Source organism: Sciurus carolinensis, chromosome 5 (genome assembly GCF_902686445.1).
Source record: "Sciurus carolinensis chromosome 5, mSciCar1.2, whole genome shotgun sequence".
NCBI classification, from domain to species: Eukaryota; Metazoa; Chordata; class Mammalia; order Rodentia; family Sciuridae; genus Sciurus; species Sciurus carolinensis.
The window spans coordinates 150,642,736-150,653,145 of record NC_062217.1 but is presented as its reverse complement, the minus strand read 5'-3'; the positions used below and the strand labels follow the sequence as shown (position 1 = coordinate 150,653,145).

At 42.6% G+C, this 10,410-nt stretch overlaps 1 non-coding gene across 1 annotated transcript; it reads left to right on the top strand.

Moving 5' to 3' along the window:
• Window positions 1-666: 666 nt before the first annotated feature.
• Trnav-cac (transfer RNA valine (anticodon CAC)) lies at window positions 667-739 on the top strand. The gene has a single exon. It is a non-coding gene; the product is annotated as a tRNA-Val (tRNA).
• The last annotated feature ends 9,671 nt before the right edge of the window (window positions 740-10,410 follow it).

Here is a 10,410-nt window from a genome sequence, read left to right as displayed (position 1 = left end):
TATTCCAATTAGTCCCCCAGACCCACTCTTTTTTTTTTTTTTTGGTACTGGGGATGAAACCCAGGGATGCTCTACCACTAATTACAACCCAGCCCTTATTTATTGAATTTATTGTGGTACTGGGGATTGAATCCAAGGGCACTTTACCAATGAGCTACATCCCCAATCCTTTTTATTTTTTTATTTTTCCATTTTGAAACAGGGTCTCCTTAAATTGCTGAGGTGGTCCTTGAACTTGTGATACTCCTGCCTCAGCCTCCTGAGTCACAGGGACCAGAGGTGGGTGCCACCACACCTAGTTATGGTGCCCAACTCTTGATGGGGTCCTTTTAAACATAAATGTTTTTAATTTTGATGGGATCTAAATTTCCCTATTTTTTCTTTGGTTGCTTGTGCTTTTAGTGTATTTAGTAAACTTTTTCTTGAAGTATAACACAAAAGGTACATATATGTCATAAGTGTATAACTTGCTGGGTACTTCAGGGCACAGCTGTAATCCCTGTAATTGGGAGGCTGACAGGAGTATCACAAGTTTGAGGTCAGCCTCAGCAACTTAGCAATACCGTGTCTCAATAAAAAATAAAAAGGTGTGTAGCTCAGTGGTAAAGTGTCCTTGCATTGTTTTTTTGTTTTTTTGTTTTTTTTTTCAAAAGTTTTTGGAGGGCTGGGGGTATAGCTCAGTTGGTTGAGTGTTTGCCTCACAAGCACAAGGCCCTGGGTTCAATCCCCAATACCGCCAAAAAAAAGAAAAAAAAAAAAAAAAAAAAAAAAATTTTTGGAGCACTCTACAAACTGAGCTATATCCCCAGACCTTATATTTTTTATTATTACTTTTTAATGTGGTGCCGAGGATGGAAGCCAGTGCCTCACAAGCACTTTACCACTGAGCTACAGCCCCAATCCTGCCCCTGGGTTTGATTCCAAGTACTGGAAAAAAAAAAAAAAAAAAAAAAAAAAAACCAACTAAATAAATGTGTTACTTGACAAATTTTCTCACACTGTACACACTCTGTAACCAGCACCAAATCACGAAGCAGAACATTCTCAATACCCCAGAAATCCTTCTCATGATCCTTCCCCATTACTTTTCCTCTCCAAGGGTAACCACTTTTTAATACCATAATTGATTTGGGGTTTTTTGTTTGTTTGTTTATTTGTACTGTGAATTGATCCCAGAGTTGCTTTACCACTGAGTCACATCCCAAGCATTTTTAATTTTTTTATTTTAAGATAGGGTCTAAGTTGCCTAGGGCCTTGCTAAATTGCTGAGGCTGGTCTTAAACTTGCAATCTTCCTGCATCAGCCTCCCAAGTGCTGGGGCAGGCATGTGCCACAATGCCCTGCCCATGATTGGTTTTGCCTGGTGGGTTTTTTGTTTTTGTTTTTCATTACTGGATATCAAACCTAGGGTCCCTTTACCATTGAGCTACATTCCCAGCCCCTTTCATTTTTTATTTTGAGACAGGCTCTTGCTAAATTGCCAAGACTGACCTCAAATTTGTGACCCTCCTGCCTCAGCTTCCGGAGTAGGTGGGATTATAGGTGTGCCAGCAGTTTTACCTGTTCTTAAAGTATGTAAGTGGAATCACACTAAACAGGCAGATACTATCCAATGCTGGAAAGGATACAAAGAAATTGGAATTTCATCAATTTTTAATAAACTAATGTCTCAGAAAAACAATTTATATTAATGCATACAATTTTGGGGGCAGGTACCAGGGATTGAACTCAGAGGCACTCAACCACTGAGCCACATCCCCAGACCTATTTTGTATTTTATTTAGAGACAGGGTCTCACTGAGTTGCTTAGCATCTCACTGTTGCTGAGGCTAGCTTTGAACTCGCAATCCTCCTGACTCAACCTCCCAAGTCACTGGGATTACACAGGTGTGTGCCTTGCCACCCTGCAATCCATACAATTTTGGACCCACTAATTCCATTTCTGGGAATCACAGCTTTACTTAACTATTACATATTATAAGCATTACTTATAGAGTGTTTGGAAACCCCACAAAGAGATGAGTAGGGGAATGGTTTGGTAAGCTATAGGATATCCTAAAAATGGAATGTTACCCAGCTATCGAAAAGGGGTTGTGGGGCTGGGGCTGTAGCTCAGTGGTAGAGCATTTGTCTAGCATGTGTGAGGCACTGGGTTCAATTCTCAGAACCACATATAAATGAATGAAAATAAAGGTCCATCAACAACTAAAAAAATTTTTTTAAAATAATTAAAAAAAGAAAGAATATGGAGCAGAGCGAGGAGGAATGTCTATAATCCCAACTGAGGCAGGAAGATCACAAGTTGGAGACTAGCCTCAGTAATTTAGAGAGACCCTATCTCAAAATAAAAAGTAAAGGGGCTAGAGTTGTGGTTCAGTGGTAGAGCACTTGCCTAGCACGTTGTGAGACACTGGGTTCCATCCTCAGCACCACATAAAAATTAAAAAAAAAAAAAAAAAAAAAAAAAGAGGTATCATCTAACTACAACTGAAAAAAAAAAAAAGAAAAAGAAAAAGAAAAAGGACTGGGGATGTAGCTCAGTTGTAGGGTGCCCCTGGATTCAATCCCCAGTACCAGGGGGAAAATATTACGAAAACCTGAGGTGGGGGATGGCAGCACAACTGACAGGCATAGTGTTGGGCTCAGTATCTGGGGAGTTAGGGCCATGCAAACCATAAGTTTTCAGGCTTGGCTAGGACCAGGTGCAGAATCTGGATTCCCTCCAGGAATCCTGTGTGGCTTTCAGAAAGAAAGAACAGGCTGAAGAGGAATGATACTTTCCAGAGAAGACTAGAGAATGACTAGCAGCCTTGAAGAAACACCATGAAGATAAGATCGTTCATCATAAGGAGACTGAACATGTGCAGAAAGAAATTGTACCACATAGGAAGATCAAACATCTAAAACATGATGATTAAATGCACACAGTTCCCATAGAATGGCACAAACGCCCACTTATACACAGACGTAATTTTGATTTAATTAATATTTGTTCTGTGTGCTGCCAATAGATAAATTGGCATTAATGGGGGAAAATAAATACATATTGAAGCCAGACATAGTGGTGCAGGCATGTCTTTCCAGTGACTCAAGAGGCTGAGGCAGGAATATCTCAAATTCGATCCCTGCTTAGGCAATTTAGAGAGAACTTTTCTCAAAATAAAAATGCAAAAAACAACAACAAATACAATAAAACAACAAAAAACACCAAAGCAAGCAAACAAACAAACAAAAACCCTGAGGATGTAGCTCAATGGTAAAATGTCCTTAGGGTTCAATATCCAGTACCACAAAAGGAAAAGAAAAAAACAGAACATGGAAAAAAAAAAAAAACTTATGATAAATATTAACTAAAAAAATAAGAGAAAAAGTATCATGTAAGAGCCTCGGTTGGCCCTTGCAAGGCGGTCCCGCGCTATCCCCACCAGCTGGCAGTCTGAGTTCGCACGGGGACCTGTCCCGCCCCGCACCGGGACTGGGTCGGGTGCGGAGAGCACTTGGTCCTGGGAAACCCGGTGCGACTGCAAAGAGGGTCGCCCTCTCGCCAAGCCCGCAACTCACGCAACTCACGTTTGCTGGGAACCTGGCGCTAAACCATAGACTACCTGCTTCTGGGTGGGAGTTTCAAACGTAGCACAGCAGTTATCTGGTTAGATCTATCGAAAGTCAGTCCTCCACACAAGGGGCATTGGGCCCTCCTTCCTTCTTCAAACAATGGGGGCACGACATGACAAGTCTTTCAAACCTGCTGGAGGACATATCCGTCAGTCTGTCCCCTCAGTGAGGGGCTCAAACGATCCTCAAGGAAAAGACAGAATAGAACTAGTGAACCCCAGAGACTCTTCCACGGGATCAAACCTCTTTTTCTTCCACTACGCCTCTTTTTCTTCTGGGAAATGAAAACCCAAAGTTGAAATAATAATAACAAACAATAAAAACAGAAATTTGGAGGAAAAAAAGAAAGAAAAAGCATCATGTAAAATGACTGCAATTATGTTAAAGAATCTATGCTCAGAAAAAATAGGTGGGAAGAAAGGATAATGTTTGTAACAAGATGACTGGATTCTTCTTCCCCAGAGCTGCCCACCACCCCCACTCCCCCCAAAAAAGAATTTTTGAATCCTAGGTAGATTTTTTCTCTTTATTTTTCAGATTTCCTCTAATGTACTCAAGCTACCTTTATAACAACAAATACTAACCACAAAAGAGAAAGAATCCTGGTGGGAAGTAACAAAGGTCTGAATTAGGGCATTTATGCTGGAACCTGGGAAGGAAGGAGAATAGGTACAAAACGGTTGCTCTCTGAATTATGGGTGGTGATGGGTGGGCAGGGCAGAGGCAACGCTCACATTTGGAGAAACTAGGAGGACACTGGTGTTGTGAACTTCAGTGGGAATCCCAGAGGAATCACAGCATAGTGTTTCAGAGCATAGACTCCTGCAATATTCACTCCTGTTCTTTTTTGTTTGTTTGTTTGTTTGTTTTGCTGTTGTTGTTTTTTGTTTTGTTTTAGTGGTGGTGGAGTACCAGGGATTGAACTCAGGGGCATTCTACCACTAAGAGCCACCTCCCCAGCCCTATTTTGTATTTTATTTGGAGATAGAATCTTAATGAGTTTCTTAGCATCTCGCTGTTGCTGAGGCTGGCTTTGAACTTGTGATTCTCCTGCCTCAGCCTCACGAGCCATTGGGATTACAAGTGTGCTCCATCATGCCTCACTCACCCCTGTTTTGAATCCTGGCCTAACCACTTAGAGATTGTTAGCCCTGAGCAAATTTTTTATCCTCTTTGAGTTTGTTTCCCCATCTTTAATAACAGAACTAATAACAAGGGATAACAATAACATTTGTCTTTTAGTGTTGTTGGGAAGATGAATTGATAGGTAGAGTTTAGAAAATGCCTGGTGTGGAATAAACTTTCAATAAAAATTAACTTCTGATGTGACCAGCAGACCTGGGAGATCAGAAGCAAGTATTTCTCTTTCCCTAGCTACCTGTCAGACCAAAAATAGTTCCTCCACCTCCCCTTCCTCACTCAGCTCACTACCAGAAGGTGACCCATGGGATGATCCAAAGGCCACAGGAGTAGGAATGGATGGGACCTTGAAGTGGGTTGTGTGGGAGGATTGGAGTGGGGGAGATGGGTGTAGGATTAGAAACTAACTTGTTAAAAAAATGCATATTAAGTAGGCCAGGTTAACAGCAAAGCAGAGACCTTGGAAAACTCCATCAGACCCTCTGGTTTCATGTCAGTGAATCAGGATGTTTTCTGGCTGATATGAGGCAGGGGCACAGAAGGGGATGTCCCACTTTGCTCAATATATGCTGCCTAATTCATTAATTCTGCCTTCTTCATCTGGACCTAGAATTGCTGAGCACCTTAAAAAAAAGTTGAGAATGAACCTGGTGTGATGGCACATACTTGTAATCCCAGCTACTCATGACACTGAGGCAGGAGAATCACAAGTGCCAAGTCAGCTTGGGCAACTTAGGGAGACCCTATCTCAAAATAAAAACAAAATAAAAGGATTGTCCTCCGCATGTTATAAGGGATGAAGCTCAGTGGTAGAACATCCCTGAAGTCAATCCCTAGTAGCACAGGAGAGTGAGAGAGAGAGAGAGAGAGAGAGAGAGAGAGAGAGACCAATGAGACACTTATAAAAAGATGAGAGGAAGCTCTATTTGCAAGTCTGTCCTCCTGCAATATCCCCTGTCACCTCTACTCCCAGCCCTGCAAACTCAGAAGACGAGTCTATGAGCAACTACCCAATGTCTAACTGAAGCCTGAGACCACATTCCCTGAAACACAACCACATTCCCTGGCTATATAACATGCCTGGTGTGTGCCTTCATCTGCACTCTGATTTTATGCCTCTTCAGTCTTAACTTGTTCTGCTGCCACCCATGTAGCTTCTGCAGGGACTCTGTTCCATTAGTCTACATCTTAGCACTATCTGCTTGCTTTCTGTTGGCCATAAGCATACTCCTCTTGTATGTTGCCCTTGTGCTGCCTGATGCCCATTCCTAATCTCTGAAAGCTGACCCCTCAGGACAGCAGCCACCTATGGTCTCCTCAGGGAGATCCCATCCTAACCTGGGACCCCCCTCCACGTTTATGTAACTTGTTCCCACTTGAACTTTTTTGGCCCCAGTTCTCCTAGAACTGTTACTTTTCAACCCAGGACTTCTTCACACTCTTGTCTCCTCCCTCCTCTCGTCCTGAACCCTCTTCCATTTTCCTCTCTTATCTGTGACCTCCCCATCCCCAGACCTCCATCCATCCCCTCCTAACTTCCACACTTCTACGTATGTCCTACCATGTTCCTCTTTCCTGACTCTCTATCCCTCTCCCCAGTCTGACACTTGCCTCTCCATGGGCTTGAACATCAGCAGTTTTGCAAACAATGAGTAGATACCTGAGGCCATTTCCTGCAATGGTTTATTCTTTCAGGAACAACATATACAACCTCTTTGTTTTCTTTTCTTTTTTTTCCCTTTCTTTCTTTCTTTTTTCTTCCTTCCTTCCTCCTTCTTTTCTTTCTCTTTTCTTCCTTGTCTCTCCTTCCTACCTTTCTTCCTTTCCCCTCCCTCCCTCCTTTCTTCCTTCCTTCCTTCCTTCCTTCCTTCCTTCCTTCCTTCCTTCCTTCCTTCCTTCCTTTCCTTCCTTCCTTCCTTCCTTCCTTCCTTCCTTCCTTCCTTCCTTCCTTCCTTCCTTTCTATTGAATGCAGGGGCACTTTACCTCTGAGCTACATCCACAGACCTTTTTTTTTATTTTTATTTTATTTTTGAGATGGTCTCACTAAGTTGCCCAGTCTAGACTTTCTTGATTCTTCTGTCTCAGTCTCCCAAGAATCTTGGATTACAGGCATGTTCCACTGCTAGGCCCCTTTATGCCTTATTTTATTTTATTATTATTATTTTTTGTGCCACGGATTGAACCCAGGAGCACCTTGCCACTAAGTCACATCCCAAGCCCTTTTTAATATCTTAGGGCCTTGCTAAGTTGCTGAGGCTGGCTTTGGACTTGTAATCCTTCTGCTTCAGCCAACTGAGCCACCCTCACAGCTTCAAGTCTATTTTCTAGACACAGAGCAGACTCAACTCTCCCTCTGCCCCTGGGAATTTCCCTCTGGGCCCCTATCTCCAGTTCACTCCAGAATCCCAGCCTCCCAGAGTTCTTGGGTTTACACCCATGGGAGTGGCAGATTCCAGGCATCACTGTCACACACAAACCTCAGCCTGTCCAACCTCATTTCTCTGTCCCTTCTCCCCAGGATCATTTCTAGGCAAGAAACCTCTTTCCTTCAAATGTTCGCCTACTCCTCGTATATACTGTCCATGGATGGGAGCCCATCAGAAGAATCCAATCCAACCTGCTGGGTGAGGTGGAAATAGCCTGCAGTAGGGCTGGGAAGGTGGAGCTCTCTAGTGGTTCATTGTCATCTTGTCTTCTCCAAAAGTTGGGATCAACATATAGGTTGTCCTTCTAGGCATCAAAAACCCATGCTGGGGGCTGGGGCGATGGCTCAGTCGGTAGAGTGCTTGCCTTGCAAGCACAAGGCCCTGGGTTCGATCCCCAGCACTACAAACAAACAAACAAAAAAGCACCCATGCTGGGATGTTGTCCAGCAGATTGGGAGTGAATAGTCAAGTGTTTTTCATTCAACATAGAGCCTAGAACTAAGACAGCTTCTTAGCTGGTGCTCAACCTGGTACTCAACCACTGAGACAACTGGTCCCACTGATGGAGAAAAAAGAAATCTGAGTTGTACTTCCTGAGAAGTTGGTTTGACTTTAGGAAGATGATGTAAGGAATTTTCATAGTTAATGTTGACAATATTCAATTTTTTGAATCCAAAGGCACTCCCTAGTCCTTTTTATTTATTTTTCTTCTAAAATTTGAGACCATCTCACTAAGTTGCCCAGGTTAACCTCAAACTTGCTATCCTCCTGCCTCAGCCTCCTGAGTTGCTGGGATTATAGATGTGTGCTACCATGCCCAGCTACAATATTAATTTTTCCACCTGTGCTTGACTTTAGAATTTTATCTATGTAGAACATAATTCTGTGAAGTCAGACATGGTCGTGCATGCCTGTAATTCTAGCAATTTCAGAACCTGCCTGCCCACTCAGATCTGGGGCATTCCTCCATGTTTTTGACTGCTCAGATTACTTACTTTCGTTCTTTTTGATATGAGGGAATTGAACTCATGGGCACTCAACCACTGAGCCACATCCCCAGCCCTTTTTTGTATTTTATTTAAAGATAGGGTCTCATTGAGTTGGTTAGTACCTTGATAAATTGCTGAGGCTGACTTTGAATTCGAGATCCTCTTGCCTAGGCCTCCCAAACTCCTGGGATTACAGGTGTGCATCACTGCGCCTGGCTGAATTACTTTCTTAACTGTTAGTAGTATTCCTCACTGGATAAAATTCATAAGAAAAGAAAAAAACATTTTTTTTCTGTGCTGGGGATTGAATCCAATGGCCTTGTACATGCTAAGCATGTACGACTAAGCTATACTTCTAACCCCAGAATTTATAAGAATTTAGAATTTAATCTCACATTCATCTTCTATTGGCTGTGTAATCATGGGTATTTTTTTAATTTCTCTGTGCCTTAACTTCCTCAGCCATAAAAAAGGAAAGATAATAATAGTATCTACCTTACAAGACAGTTTCGAGGATGGAAGGAGAGCATGGATGTCGAGAAAACTACTTGTAAGCTATAAATTCTTTACATATTCACTTCAAGGCCACTAATAGAAACTGGAGGGATCTCTAAGTTCAGTTTCACTCTATTTTACAGAGGTTGAATGAGGAAGTGTTACAAAATAGTATAGCAGAATCCTTTTTTTTTTTTTTTTTTTTTTGGTACAGGGAATTTACCTGCTGAGTCACATCCCTATTCCTTTTTATTTTTTATTTTGAGACAGGGCATCACTAAGTTGCCCAGTCTGGCCTTGAACTTGCGATCATCCTGCCTTGGTTTCCCAAGTAACTGGGATTATAGGCCTGCATGTCTGACTCCTTCAGTTTTTTTTTTTTGTTTGTTTTTTTAAAGAATTTAACCTTTTATTTTATTTATTTACTTATTTTTTAATGTGGTGCTGAGGATGGAACCCAGTGCCTCACCCATGCTAGGCAAGCGCTCTACCACTGAGCTACAACCCCAGCCCTCCTCCTTCACTTTTTAAATTTTGATATTCTCAGTCCATTGACCACACATCTGTTCAGTGGCAAAGCACTCCTGGGTTCAATCCCCAGTAACAAAAAGAGAAAAAAAGATCAGGGTTTGGTAATAGACAAAGCTAATAAAAGTAACAAATGTGGAGTCAAGAGCTCACTTCCAGCTCATTAATTTTTTCCTTAAAACAAAAAATCACGCCCCTTGAAGGTTTTAGTAGAGAGATCTTCTGGAACCACCTGGGAAGGTGTCCATTCTACAAGAACTTATTTCCTTTATTGGAGATGCCACAAAGATTTAGGAAATCTAATCAGTGTTCTTTGCTCTTTCTGACTCCCCTTCTAACTTTTCTACCCTGGAGCTGTTCTCATCTCCTGTTTCAAAGCAACCCTTCCCTTACCGATAATGTGTTTTCCTTTCCCAACTTTTATAGAGTCCTTACTACTGAACTCACTAGGGTCTGGCCAGTGTAGTAGAGGGGGGAACTGGTTACTGATCATGTCCCTCCCCAATTCCCAGTCTCCCCATAAATTTCATATCCCACATGGACCCTCCATTCTCTCTGAAGGAGCTCTGAGAATGAGCCAATTTATCTAGTCCCGGCTATCTCTGTGTCCCTCCTGGCACAATACTTGCCCTCAGTCTTCCCTTCTTTCTCCCCATTGTGACTCCTAGAATCCTACTCAATCCTCAACGTCAGGGCTTTGTCAACCTCTTCTAGAGAAGACCTGCCCTGCAAATCTGAGGCTCCCAGTTGTTCCTAGGACCTGCCTGGGGTTGTTAAGGGTGAGGAAAATGCTCACCTCTTCCCACTTTTCTCCAGAATTAAAAATAATCGAAGTTGAAAAGACTACAAATCACCTTGGAATCTGAATGACTGCCAAATCCTAGGAACCTGAAACTGATGAAAGACCTGAAGAGTCTCCAGGAGGGCCCAGAGGCTCAGGGAGGCCCAGGATGAGGTGGTCTCTCCTCATTCTCAGTGAAGGCCACCATCTCACTCCTGCTTCCTTAGCTCCTCAGAGCTCCTTCCCTTGCCCTCTATTTCTTAGAAAATGGAAACTTTTGAGAGATGTGAGCTTGTCCAGCTGGCTACAGGTTTATGTATTAGCTGTAATTCTGGTCAGAGATTTCAGGAGGACGCCCTCTCTGCCCCTTTCTCTCAGCCTTCATACTAAGAACTTCCTGTGCTCCCCCGAGCAAACATATTTCCTTGCCTCTCA